At 39.0% G+C, this 14,494-nt stretch overlaps 1 protein-coding gene across 6 annotated transcripts in view; it reads left to right on the top strand.

Moving 5' to 3' along the window:
* LOC146767617 (uncharacterized) overlaps window positions 1–14,494 on the top strand; it is a 311,220-nt gene that overhangs the window by 116,670 nt on the left and 180,056 nt on the right. The window lies entirely within an intron of this gene.

The following is a 14,494-nucleotide window of genomic DNA, read 5'->3' as shown; positions in this document are numbered from 1 at the left end:
AAAAGTTTAATCAAGTCTCACAAATGTCATCACCATCACAGCTTGAATGTGGTTAGCTGGATATAGGCACAGATGTTACCATCTCTCAGTACTCTCTGTGTTCTTCCAGTGGAAGCAATGAATTGTCTTGTAAGTTTGGTACTCAGTAATTGAAAAAATTGCTTAGCAAACAGCCCTGCAAATAGCCCTCACTGCTGGGCACACTCCAGCAAGAATGTTTGTTGTAGCTGTGAAATGCACTGAGAAACTCGACTGAAATTTCTCAACTGATTTGGTTTGGTTTCAGCATCTTCTGTACTGTTGGATGTGTATGGTATGTCTTTCCTGATATAACATTGCACTATTCCTTTGGTTTCAATGTATTTCAGTGTTATGAAAGTGATGCTCAGAATCCATGATTCTGGTTTTTCATTAGTATAGAAATAAAAGATTTAAAGATCATTAATTAGTAACCAAGTTCAGCCATGAATTTTGGAATTAGTGCTGATTGTACTAATGTAAGCAAAAACATGTATTTCTGGATGAGAATGAAAAGGCTCTGCCCAAAAAGAAATAAATAAACCACAAAAAGACTCCAGACTCCCACAAGTGGGTCCTCCTGCAAAGAACTCAAGGCGCTTATAGTCTGACTCATAAGATGGGGCTTCTGTTCTACACAATGGCCTTGCTTTTACTTTCACCTGTTTAATTTCGCATGTTGCAGGTCAGACAAATCCCTTAGTTTGGTACCTGCTTTCTGGTTTAAGGGCAGTTAATCCCCTGCTGCTGGACATGTGGGCTCCATAATGGTAGGACCACCCTGTCCAATGATGTCTGTCTCCAGAGCAGCCTCCTTACGCATACCACCTTTAAGCCCCCAACAGCACACGCTGTTCTCTGCTGAGTGCTCTCCAAGGTGTGGTAGCCCGTGTGCTGGAGCCATGGGCTGCCTTCCAGACTCCCTTGCTGGCCTTCCCAGCCCTCCTTTTCTGAGGCTGAAGAGAGCAGGTCTGTAAGAGCACAGGGCTGGACTGTGCCAGCTGTGCTGGGCTCAAGCCAGGATGCAGCAGCAGTCTGAGCTGGGTTGCATGTTGCAACATGGCTCCTGTTCTGGAGATCATAGAGGAGTTGTCAATTTTGGAGAGAGCTAGATATCGTTGTTTAAACTGACTTTGAAGTAGAGAGGACCCCACTCCCTCACCTCTCTCTCTTAAAGGATGTTGCTACATGTCACTTAAGATCATCTTCCAGCTATGTTTTTAGATATATTACTATATGCTTTCTATGGTAACAGAATTGGGAGATATATTTTTCAAAATATTTGCCTGTGTCTATATCTGGACATCATGTGTACTTCTATCTATTTTGTTATACAAAATGAGCATTTCCTGCCAGAAAAACCCTGTTATTTTTATTAATCTCTAATGATGAATGAAAACACATATTTTAAAAACCTCTTCTTTATAAGGCAGGAAATTGTATTTGCTTTTTTTCATTGCTATCACCAATCTATTCTGACAGATCTGTGACACAGAAAGCAGAAGCATCTCAAGTACTGACTTCTACATTTATTTTCTCAAAGCAGAGGGCAAAGAAGCTAAAGATTTAAAATTCATGGATTCCTCTGAAAGCTTTAAACCTATTAGGGCACATGCACGGCAACTTTGCACACAGATTGCCCCCAAAGTAAGTCTTGATTTTAGGACTAAGCCAAGCTGGCATGTGAGAGCGGTTGCTGTTGATCTTTTATACTAATTTTGGATTAATTGTGATCTACAGCACTGCGTAAACATGCTAACCTAGTACTTCAGCTTCACCACAGCTAAACATTAATCCTTCTTAATGCTCTAAGTCAACTTTTAGTCCTTAGCAGAATTTACCTTAATCTCTGGCTAGGAAGCTAACTGATTTACAAAACATAATCCAAGAGCTCCAGAATCTTAAGGAAAATATGTAGACAAGCAATTAATCTACACAGAATAATATGCTTCCTTGGTATCCTTCCTAAGGCAGAACTGGGAGTAATTCTTCAAAGATATCAAGGCCTATAGTATAAAGGTGTCTTTCCTTTTTAAAGAAAACACATATAGTTAAAGGAAACATGTTTCCTTTTTAAAGATAAAACACATATATGAATTCAATTCACCACATTGATTTTCTTATCTTTCTCACATCCCTTTATGTATGTTGCTGATTGTTATGAAATGTTAATTTGGATGCACTTTTATATGCCATATACACTACTCAATATGGACAACAAGTCTGTAGTGTTGGAATATTTAAATTTTATAATCTTTACCTCAATTTTGTGTATCATTTTAGTGACACGCTAAAAATCAGATCACTCCAGAGAGATTTGGTGGTAATTTGGAGAGTGGTGGTTTTCTTGTGTTACTTTGGTTTTGGAGAGGGAGTGTTAGACTGCTGGGGAGTATCTATGGGGTAGCTTTATGGCTAGGAGGAAATCATGTGTTAAGAGAATGTTTTGCAACAGAGCTGGGAGAACCCCTAGCTGAAGACCAGTTAATACTCAAGACTGCCATCACCCAAAATGTCAAGAGTCAAAAAGGGAATGGTGCAGAGCTGCATACGAAGAATGTGGAAGAACTCAGCTTGGTCTTCTTAAGATTCTTCCATATATATTATGCATTTCAAAGGTTAGTCTGTTCTGGAGCCTATCTACTTACTAAAAATCAGAGTTGTCTTCAGTCCTTGCTGAGAGCCTCTGCTTATGGCACTTCAGTGTCTGGAACTACTTGATTATTTTTCACTGTGTTCTCACACTTTAATTTCTTCCATTGTTCATGCTTTGTGAATATCTCCTTAGAACATGAAGGCAAAATTTTGCTGTGTGCTATTTTGCTCTTGACAGCTTTAATTCTTCTCCAGACTTCTGACCTCCACCTAACAGTGAGAATCCAGTTTTCACTGAGATTTTTGTAAAATTTGGATTTTCCATAGCAAGTTTCAGGGCAATTTTTGAAGCGTGGAGTAGGGATTGCTGTGTCCATGGTGATGTGGATTTGTGATTCTGTCTTTTTGAGGTCCAAGCAGCCTGAAGATTGTTCTGCAATATTCCTGCTGAGTGAGATGTGTTCCTGAGGGAAAAAGCTGCTGTGCAAGGCAGCCTCTGCTCCAGCTCACCGGCTCATGGTGGCTGCAGGAAGGTGCTGTGAGAGCGTCACCCGCTGTCAGGAGGGTGCTGAGCTGGGAGTCCCAGCAGCAGGACCTGTGTGTGAGTAGCTGTTTAACACATGCCAGCGAGCAGCAGGAAGGGTGCTGGCCACAAGAGCTGCCCCTCGGGGTTCAAGTTACTGAACTAAGCTGGCAATGGCCAGGACCTATATTTAGGTCTGGAATCTGTACCAGTGCAGTAGAAAGCTCGTGTACACACCATCCTCAGGTAACCCCTCTGCCCTTTGCCCTGAGAAAGCCTCCTGATTGCTTTTCAGGGTCCAGCAGCGAGCAGCTCTCCTCCCATGTGGTGCAAAGCATATGGATAACTTTCACCTCTTTACATGCTGTGTGCCCCAGAGGGAGGCTCTCAAAAAGCCCCTCAAGAGCTGCCTGTCCATGGACCCAGCACACCTTGTCCCTTGTGGCTCTGAGTGAAGAGATGCTTCTGTGGACTCTCCATGACCCACCATCGCCTCAGGCAGGGCAGCCACTGGCTGACACTTTTCCATGGGTGCAATGGGGTAAAAGAAACAGAAAAGAGCTGTAATTCTCTGCCTTTCAATCCAGAGGGGAAATCAGGGTGTATCAGGGATTTTGATTTAACTGGATACAAAGCTTCAGACCACTTCCTTTGGGTCAGTTTGTGATAGATTTTAGTGGTTTGACACTTTATAAATATTCTATCTCTAGTCTCCTTACTGACTGAGTTTACAGGGAGCAGGATTTTCTGTAAAATTCTGTAAAAGATTCTGTAAAATCTGGGCTGATTGAAGTATTTAAAATACATGTATGTTGTATCACAGCAGCATCCTTCTTGTGTCAGATATTTATACTTTGCTTTAGCCTGTTCTCTGGTTGGCTAGCACACCTGACAGGAAAGGAAAAATATGTCATTTTAGGGAAATTCTGTTAAGGCTGAGCACAAATGGACTTGGATTCTTTTAACTATACCAGCTTGTCTTAAAGTGGTGTAAAATCTATGCTGATAATTCACAATTCTGTTTTTACCAAAGCTCTAAATTTTAAAACAAAGGAAGCCAGATTGTTCATGTTCAAGATTTGATAAGTCACTCCTAATGTTTTGGGTTCTTACCCAAAGTGTTATAACTTTGACATAAAATTGGCAGGAGAGTAATCCATTTCCAAAACATTGTCTTGAATTCATTCCTTTTTCAAAAAGGGGTTTCTGACCTACAATTGCTAGTGCACCCTTTTAAAATAGCTGTAATCTGATTTTGTTGCTTTGGTAATTTTTTTTCACCCTTTACAAGCTGGGCCAAGCACTCAACTGCTAAACAGAGCAAATATTTATCTGCAGGGCAGATATGCATATTGGAAAGAACTGGTCTTAAAATTCATTGCTTTAGAAAATGAAGCTGTAGATAAAAAGTTACCAAAATGATATGATTTACAGATTATTTATAGGCCTTTTTTTCTTTATGTATTATAATATTTGGAGCTTTTTGCACTCTTGATGGAATCACCTAGCTTGGCTTGTATGGCACAGATGACTTCACTCATCCCAAATTACTGAAATAGATTTTGGAAGAGACTTCATTCAGCCTTTGGAAGGGAGATATGATGCCTGAAAATGCAGACACTCAGGATCAGGTGTTCAGATAGACAAATTCTTTCCTTCTTGAACAGAAGCTAGAGTTGGGAGACATTGCATGAAGACAGACAGGGAGAAAATTAGTCTCTCTGGTCCTAGAAATAGGAGACATTTGGGGGGCAAGGTAGGTCTGGGAAACAGGTGCATTGAATGAAAGGAGTCTGAGAGGAAATTTCATTCCTGTATGTTTACAGGATGTTTTTTTGCCTGGAAAGTTATTTTGTTTCATGAGTGGATCCAAGGAGAGCCTAGGAATTCAGGATAGCCCAAAGCAACGGGGCTTTGTCGTTTAACAACTGCCTGATTTATTCCTGGATACATTACTCGTGCTTGTATCTGACTGCTGAAATTCATTAATTGTATCACTTATTGCACTAATTTATGTTCTCCAGGACCGGAGGAACCTGCAGCATGTTAAATGCCTGCATGGCTCCAATGATTGGGATGACTGAAGGGCTGTTTATTTTCCCCTCTTGGGTTTGTGTTGCAGTTGTCATGCTGTTTGCCAACATGAACCAATTTCTGTGTTGCTGCTGCACACACAAATTCAGAGCCCTTTGAAGGAAGAAGGGCAGAGATGACATTTAGGAGGTTATGGTCTTGTTTGAGAATTGGAGGCATTTTATGACTCCACAAGCACTTTATCCTGAGGGAAGCAAAAGGCTCGCTGCTAAGAAAGGCTCATTTAGACTTCCTAGTAGGGATGCTACTCACTAATTAACTTGGTTTTGTTTGAGTTCAGTTGCAGCTTCTTAGCCTGAGAAGTGCCAAGTGAGGCCCCACAAGTTTTCCTTCCTCTACATTAAGTGACCCTTGAGAAGAGGTGCAGAAATGGATCTGACTCCTGCCACCTCATAATCTTGGTAGCTGTAAATCCTTTCGTCATGTACTGAAGGTTTATCAGAAACAGCATGGAAGTTCAGGTTCTTTTAATAGATACTTGTTATTGAGACAACATAATCAGCCATAATGATTTTTTTCTCTTCTTTCTTTCTTTAACTTTTTTTAGGACCACTGATGACTCTATAATAAACCATGTTATTTTGGGGATGTTTTAGGAACTAAGCTAGGCCTCTTTGGGGCATTTGATTTTTTGCTATGTGAGTGCAACGACTTGCATACAATACAATAAAAAAAAAAATTTCTAGAACTTTAATAAAGTTTTTAGCCCATACTTCTTTAGGACATTTAAAGGGTTAAAAAAGAAAGAGTAAAAAAGTGAATGCAGCATGCTGTGCCACTATATTTAGGTTAGGACCTGAATGGTTATTAATTACATTATATTTTATTAGTTTTCACAGGTGACAAATCTTGTCCCTAAAACTAAATACAGTTAATAATCATACCTAAAATTATGCCTGTAACATATAAATCTTGATCATAGTATCACTTCATAACTGGAGGTAGCTAGGAAATAAACCCTTTGCTTGTACCTAAATGCTGTGGGATATATAACTCACAGGGAATGATTGCTTAAGGAGGAGAAAGAAGTGGTACCTTTTTGACAGGCAAGTGCATTTTATGATGTACAACCCAGCTTGGTGTAATCATGTTGATGTGCAAATCATATGGTGGATGGAAAAGGGTGACATGTGAGCTGCAGAAGCAGATGTAAGTGCTTGATCTGTTGTGCATCTGCAAGCCTTTTATGTCATCTTCCCAAAGTCCTTCCATGTCAATAGGTATTGCTAAATGTCACTTCTTAAAGGGATCTTGTCATATTTTTATTTTTGACAGGTGTACATGATTTAAAACATGGTTTTAAATTTTTTTTTTGCCATTTAAGGATACATTTAATGTGGATTGTGAATATGAGGCTATTACATCTGCAAATAGTGATCTTCCCCTTCTTTAAGGGATGTTTTAAATGCAAAAAAGCAGAAGTATTTTCTTCCTTAAGGAAATGAAAAATTATGAAAAGAATATGTACTGTTTAAATTTGTTTTGGTAATGTCTGTGTTTCAGGACTATATGGTGTTAGCAATAGTAACTGAAAGTTTTTTCTTTTTTTTTGTTGTAACAGTAGTCCCAGAGTGGTGGGAGGAAGACACATCAAGACATAATGTAAAGTATTCAATATTTTCTAACTTTAGCAGAAACATTGAGGTCATCTGACCCCTGTTTTATTTGATTTGAATGTAATTTCATTATAAAATTCTTCTTACTGCAGGTGTTTGTGAAAATACCTTGCCACTCTACTTTTGGTGTTTCCAGAAAGGCTTATTTGCTGTGATAGTCATACCAAAAGACTTCCAGGAAGGTGAAATAAAAAAAGCACTAAAGAATGGCAAATTCATGTGTCAAATAGGCTCCAGTGTGTAGTGCTAGATCACACCACTGCTTGAGAGGTTATGAGGATAGTAATCAGTTTTGTTTGAAAAGGTATTTTATTTGTACAGAATCCAAAAATACGTCCAGTTACATGGCAGTTGTGTAACTGGCATACTCTACTTAGGTTAGTTCAAGTGAAAATAAGTTGAATCAATTATGTATAAATAGTTTAAAATATTTAGTTTTACATATACATGCAGATGGAGAAAAATATGTGTATACACAAGCAATTTGCTATGATTAGCTGACAAGCTGAGGCATGATACAACACTTAATAATGTCTAGTAAACCTCTAAATGATGTCAGTGTATCACAGAGCTCTTTTCATGATATTATCAGCAGTCATTAAAGTTATTTATTGCTGTCATCATGCATTTCTGTAACCCGTGGCAACTTGGCAGAAAATACATTGCTAGCACAGCTGATGATAGATTCAGTTTCATATTTTGGATATGACAATCTGAACATATTAATGGTATTTTTATGCTTATTGGGAAACTGTGCTTCCCAAGGCACGCTGTATTTCAATTACAAAATATAAAAATAAATGAAGCATTTATTCATCTTTCACACTGCCTGTTAGCAGTATCCAGCCTTGATGATCAGTCTACAGATTTTGGGTTGGCCTGTTGAGAGGGAAAACTTCACAATCTCTGTTTTACAGATACAGGAGAGTGAGAGAGACATTTGCACATCAAGTTGGCTGAGGGGAGACACATTCTCAAAGATGAGAGCTCCTCTCTCTTGGAGTACAGCTGCTGGTGCTGCTGCTCCTTCCTACACCTGCACATGCTTCTTGAGGGTAACACCTGTAGTCTCAAGCCTTTAGCGCTCCCATTTGCTAAAATTGTGGTGTTTGGAAGTTGAATTGCTACAAACTTATTCCAGAATTAAACTATGATTATGTTGTTTTTCAGGAAACACATGGTATTTATTCAGAAAATCAGTTTCATAAAGGGAGAAAATGGAGATGAATAAATCTGTTTTGTTCACGGGTGTTTAACTCAGGCTAGTTGGCCAAACAAGATGAATTCAGCTTGGTGTGTGGTATGCAGGCTGTAGTTCTTCTTCCACAGCAGCATTTATTCTCAAAGACTTTTAAAATATTTTTGTATTTAGCAATAAGTTAGCAGTTATACAGGTTTAAAGAAAGAAGACGGAAACAAATATAATTTAAATAATTGTCAAATAAGTATTGTCAGATACTTTTTAAATTTTTTTTTTTTGTTGGGATTTTTTGTTTGCTTGTTTGGGAGTTTTTTTGTTTGATTTTTGTTGTTTTTGTTGGGGGTTTTTATTTGTTTGCTTTTTTAATTTTAGTCCTCTCTGAGATTAGTGTACAGCTTTTAGAGTTTGCTGTTTTTGGACATACTGCTTTGCGGAGAAACTGGTATCTAAATATATTCCCCTTGATAAACTTATTTTTCTTTCACCCTGACTATAGGGCAGGGGGGGTGTCTCATTAACACTGCAGCAGTCATCCTGTACAGAAGTGATATGGCAAAGATGTGGCCATGATGTGTTTGCAGAGTTTGGTTCCTTCATGAGACAGGAGCTATGAAATGCCTGAGGAGAGCTCAAGTTCAAATGGAGTTTGGTATTTTCACATGTCATTATGTCCTGCAGGGCTTTCAACTTCAAATTTCTTCCTCTCTCAGGCTGTGGGTCTGGTTGGTGCTGCAGGAGCAGGGGCAGGTCAGGGAGATGGGCATGTGCTGTGAGTTGAAAATGGGAAGGGTCTCCAAACAGTTAGTAAAGCAAAGGGCAGGTCAATATGTGAAGTGCAGTTCCACAACCCTACCAAATAATTTAATTTGATTTATGCTAAATAAAAGTGTAATTTATGCTCGAGCAACATGCTCATCTACTTAGAATAAATACAAATTATTCTGGCTTCTGAGTTTTGACATAGTTTTTGAAGTTTCCTAGAAGTTATTATGATCAGATGAACTTAATTACAGGGTACTTTACATATACTCATCTGGTAAATGTCATACAACAGACAGTCAAGGGGAAGGTATGCAGGATTTTCAGTCTCCCTCTTGTTATGCTCCTTTATGTTGCCACTTGAGCTTCAAGAGTGCCTGTCTGAGCTGTTCCTCCTGTAAGAAAAAGAACAATCTGTCTGCCTCTCTCTTGCCCTCTCCCCTCCCCCTGCAAAATTCCCCCAAAAAACCAGTGCAAAACTCAGACTGTTGCCTGTTCAGAAAGGGAATGTCTGCCAGTTCACAAAAATAACTGCTGGGAGAAATCCCTGGAGTGGGCAGAGCATCACCTCTCCACTGCTTACTCCAGCAGTAGAAGGGAGCCTCTCCCTTGGGTGGCAAGGATGCAGTGTGCATCTCCCCTCTGGCAGCAGCAGTTTAGCTGCCTCTCAGGACCTGGGGAAGACTAAGGGGCTGGGATGGGACATATCTGAGAAATCAAAGGCTCTTGCAGCAAGCTTGGCTACTCCCATCCTGAGAGTATAGCCACGATCTCTTCCTGGGACATGCTGGCCATACAAAATGAAGCAACTTCTCCTGAGGTGTGCCTGGCTCCTCGCAGGGTTACCTCCTTTAAAATGTTGTTCCAACATCTACCTTACTCTTTTCACTATGGCTCAGTAAACTTTGTGTTGGAGCTTCTAAGAACTTAGCACTTAAGCAGATTTGCTTTGCAGAGAGTGCAGTTCAGTGTATGCATATCTTGCTACTTCAGACTGGTGGAAAAGTGGCCAAGTGGTTTCTTTAGAACTGAGTCAGTGCAATTTTCAGTGGTACTGTATACATTAGCAGTGATAAGGACATCCTCTAATCTATAGGGCTATCTCTTCCTACTGTAGTAAAATACCTTTGGCTTGTGTAAAGTAAATTGGAGTTCCTTCATATAAAGAGGGTCTGTCATGTAGGGGTGTGTAAACAGAAATATATTTAAAGACACTAGGTAAAACTTCTTAAGGCACACACCACCAAACACTAACATGGTCATGTTTCTTTTCCAAGTGATGCTACATGAGGGATAGCAGTAGATATTTTTTTCCTCTTGCAGCATCTAATAACTAATTGTGTGCATTTATGTATTTATGCATTACACTATGCTACAGACCATAATTGGAACTGTATTTTTAGGTTTAAAAAGTGTCATCTGGAATACACTGAACAAATCTATTCCAAAAGAATGTTCCAGAAAACAGTGCTAAATTACCACTGTTTGTAGAAATGTCAGCACTCGTAGGAAGAGTAATTGTTTTCTTGGAAAATTTCTGCAACTGAGACAACACTGATAATAATTTATTTTGCTGGCTTTCACAGAAAGCTGTTTTCAGGTAGCAATGTGCAATACTTTTTCTCTTGGCATGTTTTATCAGACTCCTCATGGAAAGCCTTTCTTTTTATTTTTTTCCCTTTAATTTTAAATTAAAAAGCATCCTGACTAAATTGTGCCATCTAGTTAACAAGTAACAAGTGGCTCTAAGAAGTCTGCTGTCATGCTTTTTATTTACAGTGTATGCAGAAATTAAGAAGGCGGGGGAGAACAAATCTGGAGTGAATTTTCATCACCCATAATGGTTTTTGCTAAGAAAACAGTCTTTCAATGTAAACAACATCTGTATTTTTCATGTTGTCTTTCTAAATAATAGTTCTGTATATAACTTGCCTCCACAGTAGGGCAACAGTTAGGTTCCTTAATCTCTCAGTCACCCAGGGCTCTGTGTAGAATGCAGACTTCTAGCATATTTAAACATACATCTCTCAAACTTTTGATATCTCCCTCACGGCAGGATTTCAAAAGGTGGATGACTGCAAAATGCACTTTCATTCTCTGTGTTAGTGCTTTAACATTAGCCTGACTTTAATAGGCTGGGATGATTTCAGCTTATAAATCTTCAACTGGAGGATAAAGTTCAAGTAGATAAAATCAAACAGATGTTGGTGGGAGGATTTCTTCATGACCCATAAAAGTGCTATCATCAAAGCCTAGAATCATTTGTTTTGAATTATTACATTGTTATCAAAAGGACTGTAGCAGTCTGTTTGTTGAGAAATTGGATCTGTTTATCTGAAAACAGAACAAAGATGCCATGCTAAGACGTCCCTGGGAAAGTGTGGGTTAGCTGATGGCTGACACGGTAGGGTAGCTGTGAGACATTTTGATTGACAGCTGTCTAAATAACTGCCAGGCCTGGAAGCTCCTGTGTATGATTATATTATTGAAAATGGCATCTGGTTAAATTTTTAAGTGACACTTTTAAAAATGGAATGTATTTTTCCTTTGTTTTGAGTAAATGAGTTTTTAAAAATCTTTTATTCCTTTTTTTTGTAACACGGTGGTAAAACGAGGTTTACCTTTCAGTAGTAATTTGAAGTCATGACTGAAAAGTGTTGAAGACTTTGTTGAAGTGACATTTCATGCTTTTACTTAGACTTAAGCACTATGCTGTTAAACAAGTTGCACCTGCATAAATGAAAAAAACATGTTCCTTTTATTACTCACTGAACAGCCTTAAGTCATAATTTATTCTTTAAAAAATTGGCACATAAGGGACATATGTACCAGTGTTTGGAGTGAATCTAAGACCAGTGCTCAGATTTAAGTGGACAGCATGTAAAAGCATGAGAAAATCACATTTAAGATCCTGCAGCTACTACATATGCTCCCCTGTGTGTGTGCATGTGCATACATAGCACAGCTCAAGCTTCACAGACAAGGGCTTTATAAGTGCCTTCCCTTTCCTTCAGAAAACTTCTGACTAAAATCTGAAATTTGTCATGAAAATATTTTTCCTTATATATGAACACTCTATGTAGGAGGACATGAACTTTGCTCTGGAGCCCTCAGTGGGAGAACGGGGTGCAGCATCTCATGGTCCTGCAAAGATGTTCTTCTCCACTGTGATTCTTTCAGGGACCCAGCTTCAGTGTGCAAACACTGGATTTTGAGTTTTGTTTGGTGGGTGTTAGACCTAAATGTGAGAGTAAATGCCGTGAACTGAACAAAGAAATGGTCTCCACATGAAGCCACAGTGACAGGTTCAGCCCCATCTCTCCTGGAGGCCAGAGAATTGTGCAGAGAAGAAGGTGAATAGTTTTTCTTAAGTTTTCTTCCAGTCAGAATATTTGCAAGGTTTTTCTATTTTCCAAGTAAAAGTCATAATAATGCATGAAAGAAAGGCATAGATATGAGCCATTGCTCAACACTGCAACATTTGGATTTTCCCAAATGCTTCTGCAGGTTGCAAATAGCAACTAGGCTATTTGATGGCACTTTAGGGTCTTCTCCATATTGTCCACAGAGGTTGCAGTGCACCTGGCCAACTGTGACATCAGGCGTACCCAGGACAAGGGTTAGGTCATGAACAGGCCTAGGGAAAATGTATGCAAAAATCAGGCTTTTCCTAGGGGACTGCCTTCTGTTTCCATGAAGGGTCAGTGTCATGCTCAAAAATTTTTTGACTCCAAAGTTTTTGAAGTCAGTTCTCAGCTGGAAGAAGGCAAACCTTTGGGAATTGCATGTTATGACATTGCTTTTTCTTATTGCAGTAGAATACCTTGGCTTAGTGTATTTTTAAATGGTTTTCATCTTCCTACATGTTTCAGTTGTGAGTGACTGTGGCTCTGTTAATGCTGCATCTGATAAAAATCAGGAACAATGAGTTTACTGAGGTACTTGTAACCATGTAAGGTTAAGCAAAATTCTTCCTTGAATTCAAACCCTATGTTTAAATCTCCAGATAATATTGAAGTCTCATTTGCAAAGATTATCAAGATACTTACCTAGTGTATTGGAGATTGTTTTAGTGTTAATAAGTAATAGCATTTATATATATATATATATTTAAAAGCTTTATTTTGGCATATCTTTTCAGCTTCTATCCAGAAGGCTTAGTTTTAGAGCTTCAGCCTTGTTTTGAAGGAAACTTGCAGGCAGACTTTGGCCCAATCCTGCAGTGGTTTTGCAGTCTACTATGTCTGTATAAAGTTTGCCAGGTTTCAGAAACAGCTTAAAGCAGTCCAATGGGGAAGTCATGCATGACACATTGTTGATTTTACTCTAAGTGCAGGGATAAATAGTTCTCCCTTTAGTTTAATATTTTAAAATTCCACATTTTTTCTTTGCTTTGCTAAGACAGAAAAGCTTACTATGTGTAAAATACCGAGTCCTCATAGCCCATTTCATTATCACTATGAGGGCAAGCTCTTTCTAACAGCCACTGAGTCCAAAGAAAGCACAATGTGTGCCTAGAGGTGGCCCCTTCAAAAATGAGTAGGTGAAGGAGACAAGGTTGGGAGCAGTTTCTGATGAGTGGGGTGGGGAGATGATACAGATGGGTAGAGAAGCTTGTTGAGATCCAGGATGCACACAGGACCCTGTAGCAGTTCTTGAGACTTGGTTTGCTGCAGTCAGGAAGAGGTATGGGAAGAGCCTCTCGTGAGAGAAATTTGTTGAATGTTTTGGAGCATGTCAAGGAGGTCATCCTGGTGTTGAGGAGCTACCTAGCTGGCCAAGACCTGGACTTAAGCACTTTTTGGATGGTGAGTGAGGCAAACCTTTGAGGTGCTCCATTTTAAGTTTTGACAACTTTGTAAGTGCTACTCTGACAGTGAGGGGAAGTGGTGTTACATCTTCTCTCCATATGGTTATTAGAAAATCGAGAGGTAAAGCAAGATTGCTGTGATCTCCCTTATGGCAAGGGCTCCTTCACAAAATGAATCAGGCAATAATTTATTATTGAAGTTCATGTGGAAGCTAATGTGACCAAAAGCAAACTCATCCTACTTTATGATCCTTCACGTTTTGAAAATGTAAAATAGGAGCATGTAAAATCAGTTATTGGAAATTGTATTTGAATGCTTTGTTTTCTCTGAGGTATTGAACTTGCTGATGGTGCACATACTTCTGTGTTGAGTGAGGAGCTTTTAGCAAAAAGCTAATATATGAAGCAGAGATGATCAGAAAATATTTATAACACCTAACCTCCTCCTGGTTGAAGATGCTTTCCTACTTGCATTGCCAAGTCTAGTAAATTACTACAGTTTAGAGAGCCACTTCTTTATAGTTTATGAAAAAAAAAAAAAATTACAGCTTTTGTTGGAAAGGAATCTTGAAAAAGCATTTTCAACCAAGGCAAAAACACCACACATTGTGCAAGTGGTCAAGGACTGTTTACTCTGAGAGTGCAGAGCTTAGTCTCCAAGACTTTCCTCAAGTGAAATTCAGCCTCAGTGCTCATATCAATTGGGAGTGATCAAAGTCACACGAGACAAATCAATCCAGAAAACAGGTAAAATTTCCTGAATTTTTTGTTAATTGGGAATGTGGAGACTGAATTTTGCCTTTGTTTGCCTAGGAAATCAGTTCCTTTAGAGACTGGTGGCTATGGAAGAATGGGTTGGTTTTTTTCACGTGCAATGT

The sequence above is a fragment of the Lonchura striata genome, chromosome 4 (genome assembly GCF_050655825.1).
Source record: "Lonchura striata isolate lonStrDom1 chromosome 4, ASM5065582v1, whole genome shotgun sequence".
In the NCBI taxonomy this organism is placed as follows: Eukaryota; Metazoa; Chordata; class Aves; order Passeriformes; family Estrildidae; genus Lonchura; species Lonchura striata.
This window is presented reverse-complemented; position numbering and strand designations above follow the sequence as displayed.